We start from the raw sequence: 9185 nt of genomic DNA on the forward strand, positions 1-9185 counted from the left end.
GTCTCGCGGGTTTCACAATAATGGACATGGAAAGTCGACGTATAGGTAAAGAGATTGAAAGAACGGAAAGGAGGACTAAGAATCTCCAACGACAACTGGCAGTGCTACATTTGCTACAAGTGCCTGCACTTCAGCGACCATCCATCTATCGCTGTTCTCCGTACTTGCGAAATAAGTTGACACAATGTTTACAGTATGTTTACACGGCGTTTTAAATCATGGCGGGTGAGGGCGGTTTTATACGCGTTTGGCCAATCAATGTCTACTTACGCCACAATTAGTACCAGTTGTGCTGGTTAGACCCTGCTCCGGAGTAGGAGCTAATTTGGTTCTCGAAAAAGGCAGTCCGGCACTAAAATCGCACCCAGTTCCGGCGGCCAAAAAGTGGGTAGTTCCATAATTAGTTCTGGTACTATGAAAAGGTTCCCACGGTGCGAAAGGCCCTATTGATCATGTTCTATTCTGTAATGTTAATATAAATCATAGCTGTCAGAATAAAAAGGTTGCATTTTATGCATGCAACAGCCTGTCACTGGCAGTTCATTATGAAAATGAACCATGGTGGTTTTACTAAAGTGACCGTAGTTTAACTATAGTATTTGTAGATTTCCGTGGTTAACACTACAGTAAACATATTTTAACCACGTGTAAACAAAAATATAACCTAGTCAGTTGCAATTAAGTCGTATTGAATGTTAAAATGCATTTCAAATATAAAGTTAAGTGGGTATCATTACCCATTTTACTCTTAGTAATTTAATAAATTTCATAATTTAAAAGTTCAGTTTAGTAGTATCGTATCGGTATCAAAAACAAAATAAGTGGTATCGCCCATCCCTACATCCAACTAATTTTTTGAGACTTTGGTCATGTTTAGCATGAGAATCCAACTCTTTAACAGTGTAATTAAGTCAGAATGCATGAAATAGCACTAGACCTCCCCTTTTATGCTGTTTTATGCTGCCAAAGTTGGTTTCTAGCTTCATGTGCCATTTCATTCTCATCAGCATCACAGACCAACAACAAACACACACACACACAGAGACAGAGAGAGATGGCAGCGGCACAAGTCTTTCTGCACTACAGTGGGAGGATCCGCTAAACAAACACATGCGTGTAGACCGATCTGCATGAATGAGAGGTCAGAGGTCATTCTGTCACTCTGTGTACTTCATGACGGTCTGATCGCTCTCAGTGGAGTTCGAAACAAATCTCCTGTTTTCTCCGTGGTTGCGCTGTGAACCCCGATCGCTCTCAGCAGACGTGTGCCCTTTGTTTGATGTCTGATTAAAAGGATAGTTTACCCAAAAATGAAAATTCTGTCATTAATTACTCACCCTCATGTCGTTCCAAACCCGTAAGACCTTCGTTCATCTCCGGAACACAAATTGAGATATTCTTGATGGAATCTGAGAGCTGCGTAGACAGCAACGTAACTGAAATGTTCCCAAGTCCAGAAACATAGCAAGGAGATCTGTAAAATAATCCATGTGACATCAGGAGTTCAACCGTAATTTAACGAAGCTACGAGAATACTTTTTGTGCACAAAAGAAAGAAAAAAACGACTTTATTTAACAATTCGTCTCCTCCGTGTCATCCTGGTGTCATTTTGGAGAATATCCGCTGGAGGTAAAACAGCGTATGCTGTTCTGTGTCCGCTGTGTCACGCCGGATCTGTTTCCTACGTTGTTGTGATTTGATATGAACGGAAACAGCGTATCCGTGTGACGCAGCTGACACAGAACAGCATACGTTGTTTACGTCCAGCGGAAATTACGCTTCAGGGGGATGCAGAGGAGACGAATTGTTGAATAAGGGGCCGTTCACATGTCGCGCCTCCATGAAGACGCGGAAGTTTCAGCAATGGATAAATAGATTTGCAGCACTAAAAATCGCTTGCAGTAGCTCTGCTACTAAATTTATTTAAAAATGGCCATCCCTGTACAGCTATGATCAGCTGTTCCTTCATCTTGGCTGAGCTTTCAATGTTGTTACAGGAAAGGATGAAGCTGATTGGTTGTTTCTTGTCACATGACCCACGGTGCGCTTCTGAAAAGTTGAAATGTTTTTATCTCGCCGGCGGCCAAAAAGTGGGTAGTTCCATAATTAGTTCTGGTACTATGAAAAGGTTCCCACGGTGCGAAAGGCCCTATTGATCATGTTCTATTCTGTAATGTTAATATAAATCATAGCTGTCAGAATAAAAAGGTTGCATTTTATGCATGCAACAGCCTGTCACTGGCAGTTCATTATGAAAATGAACCATGGTGGTTTTACTAAAGTGACCGTAGTTTAACTATAGTATTTGTAGATTTCCGTGGTTAACACTACAGTAAACATATTTTAACCACGTGTAAACAAAAATATAACCTAGTCAGTTGCAATTAAGTCGTATTGAATGTTAAAATGCATTTCAAATATAAAGTTAAGTGGGTATCATTACCCATTTTACTCTTAGTAATTTAATAAATTTCATAATTTAAAAGTTCAGTTTAGTAGTATCGTATCGGTATCAAAAACAAAATAAGTGGTATCGCCCATCCCTACATCCAACTAATTTTTTGAGACTTTGGTCATGTTTAGCATGAGAATCCAACTCTTTAACAGTGTAATTAAGTCAGAATGCATGAAATAGCACTAGACCTCCCCTTTTATGCTGTTTTATGCTGCCAAAGTTGGTTTCTAGCTTCATGTGCCATTTCATTCTCATCAGCATCACAGACCAACAACAAACACACACACACACAGAGACAGAGAGAGATGGCAGCGGCACAAGTCTTTCTGCACTACAGTGGGAGGATCCGCTAAACAAACACATGCGTGTAGACCGATCTGCATGAATGAGAGGTCAGAGGTCATTCTGTCACTCTGTGTACTTCATGACGGTCTGATCGCTCTCAGTGGAGTTCGAAACAAATCTCCTGTTTTCTCCGTGGTTGCGCTGTGAACCCCGATCGCTCTCAGCAGACGTGTGCCCTTTGTTTGATGTCTGATTAAAAGGATAGTTTACCCAAAAATGAAAATTCTGTCATTAATTACTCACCCTCATGTCGTTCCAAACCCGTAAGACCTTCGTTCATCTCCGGAACACAAATTGAGATATTCTTGATGGAATCTGAGAGCTGCGTAGACAGCAACGTAACTGAAATGTTCCCAAGTCCAGAAACATAGCAAGGAGATCTGTAAAATAATCCATGTGACATCAGGAGTTCAACCGTAATTTAACGAAGCTACGAGAATACTTTTTGTGCACAAAAGAAAGAAAAAAACGACTTTATTTAACAATTCGTCTCCTCCGTGTCATCCTGGTGTCATTTTGGAGAATATCCGCTGGAGGTAAAACAGCGTATGCTGTTCTGTGTCCGCTGTGTCACGCCGGATCTGTTTCCTACGTTGTTGTGATTTGATATGAACGGAAACAGCGTATCCGTGTGACGCAGCTGACACAGAACAGCATACGTTGTTTACGTCCAGCGGAAATTACGCTTCAGGGGGATGCAGAGGAGACGAATTGTTGAATAAGGGGCCGTTCACATGTCGCGCCTCCATGAAGACGCGGAAGTTTCAGCAATGGATAAATAGATTTGCAGCACTAAAAATCGCTTGCAGTAGCTCTGCTACTAAATTTATTTAAAAATGGCCATCCCTGTACAGCTATGATCAGCTGTTCCTTCATCTTGGCTGAGCTTTCAATGTTGTTACAGGAAAGGATGAAGCTGATTGGTTGTTTCTTGTCACATGACCCACGGTGCGCTTCTGAAAAGTTGAAATGTTTTTATCTCGATGCGGCTCGGACGCGCCTGGAAAAAATGAGCACGTCGCGACCGCGTCGCTTGCATTATGAGCGCACCTGCAGCGAGTCTACACTTGAAATAATTAACTTGTGCGCGCAAAAGACGAGATATGTGAACGGCCCCTAAAGTCGCATGGATTATTTTACAGATCTCCTTGCTACTTTTCTGGACTGGGAACATTTCAGTTGTATTGCTGTCGATGCAGGGTCAGACAGCTCTTAGATTCCATCAAAAATATCTTCATTTGTGTTCCGAAGATGAACGAAGGCCTTACGGGTTTGAAACGATATGAGGGTGAGTAATTAATAACAGAATTTTCATTTTTGGGTGAACGATCCCTTTAACATCGAGCCCACCGAACCAATCTGTACACTCTTAAAAATAAAGGTGCTTCAATAGGTTCTTCAAGCGATGCCTGACCTTGATAATCTGGGTGTAACAGACAGGACGTGACATGACTCTAGATGATCAGCTGGGATGCGACGTGATTCTGGATGATCAGCTGAGGTGTGACGTGACTCTGGACGAACAGCTGAGACGTGACGAGGCTCTGGATGAATGGCTGAGATGTGATGAGGCTCTGACAGATCAGATGAGACTTGACTGTACTCATGATGGTTTGAAACGATATGAGGGTGAGTAATTAATAACAGAATTTTCATTTTTGGGTGAACGATCCCTTTAACATCGAGCCCACCGAACCAATCTGTACACTCTTAAAAATAAAGGTGCTTCAATAGGTTCTTCAAGCGATGCCATAGAAGAACCATTTTTGGTTCCACAAAGAACCATTCAGTCAAAGGTTCTTTAAAGAACCATCTCTTTCTTACCCTTTTATAATCTGAATAACCTTCTTTTGCCACAAAGAACCTTTTGTGAAACAGGAAGGTTCTTCAGATGTTAAAGGTTCTTTATGGAACCATTTAGACAAAAAGGTTCTTCTATGGCATCGAAGTTCTATGGCTATGGCTTATTTTAAGTACTAAAATAACTAAAACTGAAATAAACCAATTAACAATAAACAAAAATACCTAAAAAAAAAAAAAAAGTAATAATGTCAAAAGCACATAACAAAAAAATATAAAAATTAAAGCTAACTCATAACATTAATAAATAATATATAAATTATACTAAAATAACACTGCTAAAATATTGAAATTAGGTGAATATACAAAAAAAAGTATTGGTGTAGTATTTAAAAAAATATATTTTCACTCAGAAAGTACTTGTTACGGGGCTGACAAGACGTGAACCGTGCGGATCCATGTGCAAGCTTTATTAAAAGCAGAGGAGGTCAGAAACACAGGCAGGGTCGAACAGTGGCAAACAGGTATATGGTGGGCAAGACACAAGAATAGTCCTGTGTTTCTGACTGTGGCCGATTCAGGACTGGACGTAAGTTCACAGACAGCCTCTGCGGCCGGGTTGAGACAGGATAATTGTTCATAGGCCGTGACAGGACAGGCTGAAAGTGCGTAGCTGGGCGCCACCACCACGCAAGGAGCTGAAGCGAGCACCGCCGTTTCGGGAGGTTCTGCAGCATGCGCCGCCACCTCTGAAGAGACTGCAGCGGACACCATGGCCTCTGGGAGCACAGCAGTGGGCACCGCTACCGTGGGAGGTTCTGCAGTGTAAGCCGCCACCTCTGGAGATGTTGTAGCCGGTGCCACTGCCTCTAGCAAATCGGCGGTGGAGTACGCAGCCCAGATACACCATAAAGCAACCCCCCCATATGGGAAGTGCTGCAGAGAGGGGAATGAGTAGAAGGGTTAGAGTGAGTGGGTTTGGGGATACCAGCTGTGCATGCAGACACCAGCGGTGCATCCCTCACACTGAATACCAGACTGGGATACCGAAGGGCTGACCTTGAGAATCTGGGTGCAACAGACAGGAAGTGACAGGATTCTGAGCGAACAGACGTGATGTGACGTGACTCTGGATGATCAGCTGTGATGTGATTCTGGGTGATCAGCTGTTATGTGACGAGACTCTGGGAGATCAGCTGAGACTTGACTTGACTCAGCAATGGAAGCTGTGACTTGAGTTGACTCAGGGGAATCAACTGTGACTTGACTTGACTCAGGGGAATCAACTGTTATTTTACTTGACTCATGATGATCAACTGTGACCAGACTTGACTCAGAAATATCAACTGTGACTATGTTGTGTCCGCCATCTTGTGAGCGTGCTCCGCTGTCGCCGCCATCTTGTGAGCGTGCTCTAGTGTGTCCGCCATTTTGCGAATGGGCTCCGCTGTCGCCGCCATCATTACAGGCACAGATGCGGTATCACGTTCTTCCTCCGCGATACCCACAGTACACAAAAGGGCCTTTCGCACCGCAGGAACCTTTTCATAGTACCAGAACTAGTTGTGGAACTACCCACTTTTCGGCGTGTTCGCACCGCCGGAACTGGGAGCGATTTTAGTACCGGACTGCCTTTTTCGAGAACCAAATTAGCTCCTACTCCGGAGCAGGGTCTAACCAGCACAACTGGTACTAATCGTGACGTAAGTAGACATTGATTGGCCAAACGCGTATGAAAACACCCTCACCCGCCATGATTTAAAACGCCGTGTAAACATACTGTAAGCATGTCAACTTATTTCGCAAGTATGGAGAACAGCGATAGATGGACGGACACTTAAGTGCAGGCACTTGTATCAAATGTAGCACTGCCAGTTGTCGTTGGAGATTCTTAGTCCTCCTTTCCGTTCTTTCAATCGCCTTAGGAATACGTCGACTTTCCATGTCCACTGTGAAACCCGCGAGACACAACAAAAACACAGCTCCGATCACAGCGTCCTCCATCCTCCTGTTGTTAACGTAGTTCTTTGATTCTGTTGTTGAACGCCGCGCACAAATGACGTCGCTGTCGACCGGCTTACGTCACTTCTTAGTACATACTCTCAGTGCGAATGCAACCCTTTAAATGGTACTGGGAAATAGTTCGCGCAAAATCGTCCCAGTACTTTAGTACCGTACGTTTAGTTCTGGAACTAAAGCGGCGCGAAAGGGCCTAAAGAGCCTACAGACAATAAAGCATAATCCATAAATTGACATAGTGACGAACGCGGACCCTCAAGTATGAGCTTAGATTTTAGCGGTTGATTAATGCCATTACAGAAAAAATCTATCAAGTCATAGTATGGTAAATCAGAGTGATAGGCAATGTCCAGATACTCTTGAATGTAGTGCTCGAGGGCTAACAACAGCCTTGCAATGTCCATACCTGGCCAATGTTCACATGAGAAGCTGCTGGATCCTTGTGTGTCCGAGTTTTCTGTTACGGGGCTGACGAGTGCAGAGACGTGCGGATCCATGTGCAAGCTTTATTTAAAGCAGAGAGGACAGAAACACAGGCAGGGACGAACAATGACAAACAGGAGTATGCGCTTATCGCCAGCAGTGATAGCTACTCTACAGAGCCCTCGTTCGCTTCCTAGCCTAGCCTAGCCTTGCCTTGTCTGTTTTCTCGGTTTCTGATCTCTTTTTTTTTTATTTCAATGAACATGTTTTCTGTATCATTTTTCTGTGCTTTTATTTTTTTGTAAAACTCTATAATTAACAAAAACCAATAGCCAGTTGCATAAAATCTTTTAGTTTAAGAAAACTCAGTGATAATGTGTTTATAATTACAACTAAAAGTTTACTTAGTTTAAGGGTATGTATTACCAATGGATTTGATTAATTCCTGTTTACTGATCAAACTACACAAATCATGTTTATTTTTATATTTTTAAACATCTTTATCAAACATAATATCAACATTTCAAAAGATGTTTAAAAATATTAAAATAAACATTACGCTGACAAGCTCGTGTAAGCGAACTTTCAATCCCTCTTTGAGCAACTTCAGCCCTTTTATTAATAATCAAGATCTAAAAATAAAAACCGAATTGTCTGATCTTGACCAGAGAAAGTCTGTTAGAAACAGTCCCAAAGTTTCTGAGAACAGACTGATCCAGAGGCCATTATTTTAACAAGACCGTCAATTCAATTCACCACAGTAAATATACAATATAGAGTTATCTATTGTTATGTTTCTATGAGCGTCGAGGTGAAATATCCTGTAAATGTACGTTATTGACATTACATTGTTCTTTGTATGTGCTGTTCCATACTCTCCTTGCTGAAGGTCAGAGGTCAATCTCCAAACTATAGCGCCTCATCACAACATCTCTTGAGTGAATGCAGTGTTTGGTCTGCTCCAAATGTTTGGTCTCTGCACTCTTGACATAACGTGCATGTGTCCAAACACACAGAATGATGTATATATCCGCTGGAGGAGGGTGTGTATGTGGTCCTGTGATTTCTGTGATGTGAAAAACATTGACGGAATCACGGAATGCAGTCATAAAAATAGAATCATGTGGAATGTCAAGGAAGTTGGCAAATTCTGGATGAATAAATCAAAAGTAGGGGTGCCAACTAATTCAATTGCAATATGGATTAGTGTCCATGAATATTAAACTGCAAAAAGACTTTTAAATACAGTTTTAACAGTAAACCACAGCACTGTATGTGTCAAAAATAAAAGAAAATGTTCATTTTAATTTGATTAAATTTAAAAGATTAATTAAATTGTGACTGTTTTATGTCTTCATTTGATAATACATTTAATTTGATTATAAAGAAAAAAAAAGAAAAAAAGGGAAAAAAATTATCATAAGCGGATTATTATCGTTAACTAATATCATAAAAACATTACTTTTCTGAATTGAATATTAAAATTAATACTAAATACTAAAATTAATATTAACTGAGAATATATATATATATATGTGTGTGTGTGTGTGTGTTCATTTTATAAAAATACTTAATTCAGCAAGTTCCCAAGGCAACATTTCTCATTTTTATTTAGTTTTTTATTTAAATGAATGTACTAAAATAGCTCAATCTAAAACTGAAATAAAAATAATAAAATCTATATAGACATATTTTAAAAAATCTAATAAAATGACAAAGACCAAAAAAATCACAAAAACTTTAACAAAAATTTTAATAAAAACAGAAAATATAAAAAATAAAAAGTAATCCAAATGAATTTAAAAAATAATAATAGTAGTAATTTTTGATCCTAAAATAACATTATATATTTTTTAATTATTTAAGAAAACTAAAAATGTAATAAATTATTAAATTGTTGAAGTTTTATGAATTCAAATGATTAATAACAATTTTATTAAACCTATTAAAATGGAATCCAGAAAAAATAAAATGGAATAAAAAAGGGATTTGGGAAAAAATTAAATGGAATTTGGCGGGAAAAGGGACACATGTAAAGACAGATCAATAGTTCCCATTCAGTCAGTCACGTTCTACGTTACGTCAGTGACTGACGAATTGGGATCTCGCCCGAGAGCCCAATCACCTTCGAGTGTTAACTAA

This window comes from Sinocyclocheilus grahami, unplaced genomic scaffold (genome assembly GCF_001515645.1).
Source record: "Sinocyclocheilus grahami isolate Dianchi unplaced genomic scaffold, SAMN03320097.WGS_v1.1 scaffold875.1, whole genome shotgun sequence".
In the NCBI taxonomy this organism is placed as follows: Eukaryota; Metazoa; Chordata; class Actinopteri; order Cypriniformes; family Cyprinidae; genus Sinocyclocheilus; species Sinocyclocheilus grahami.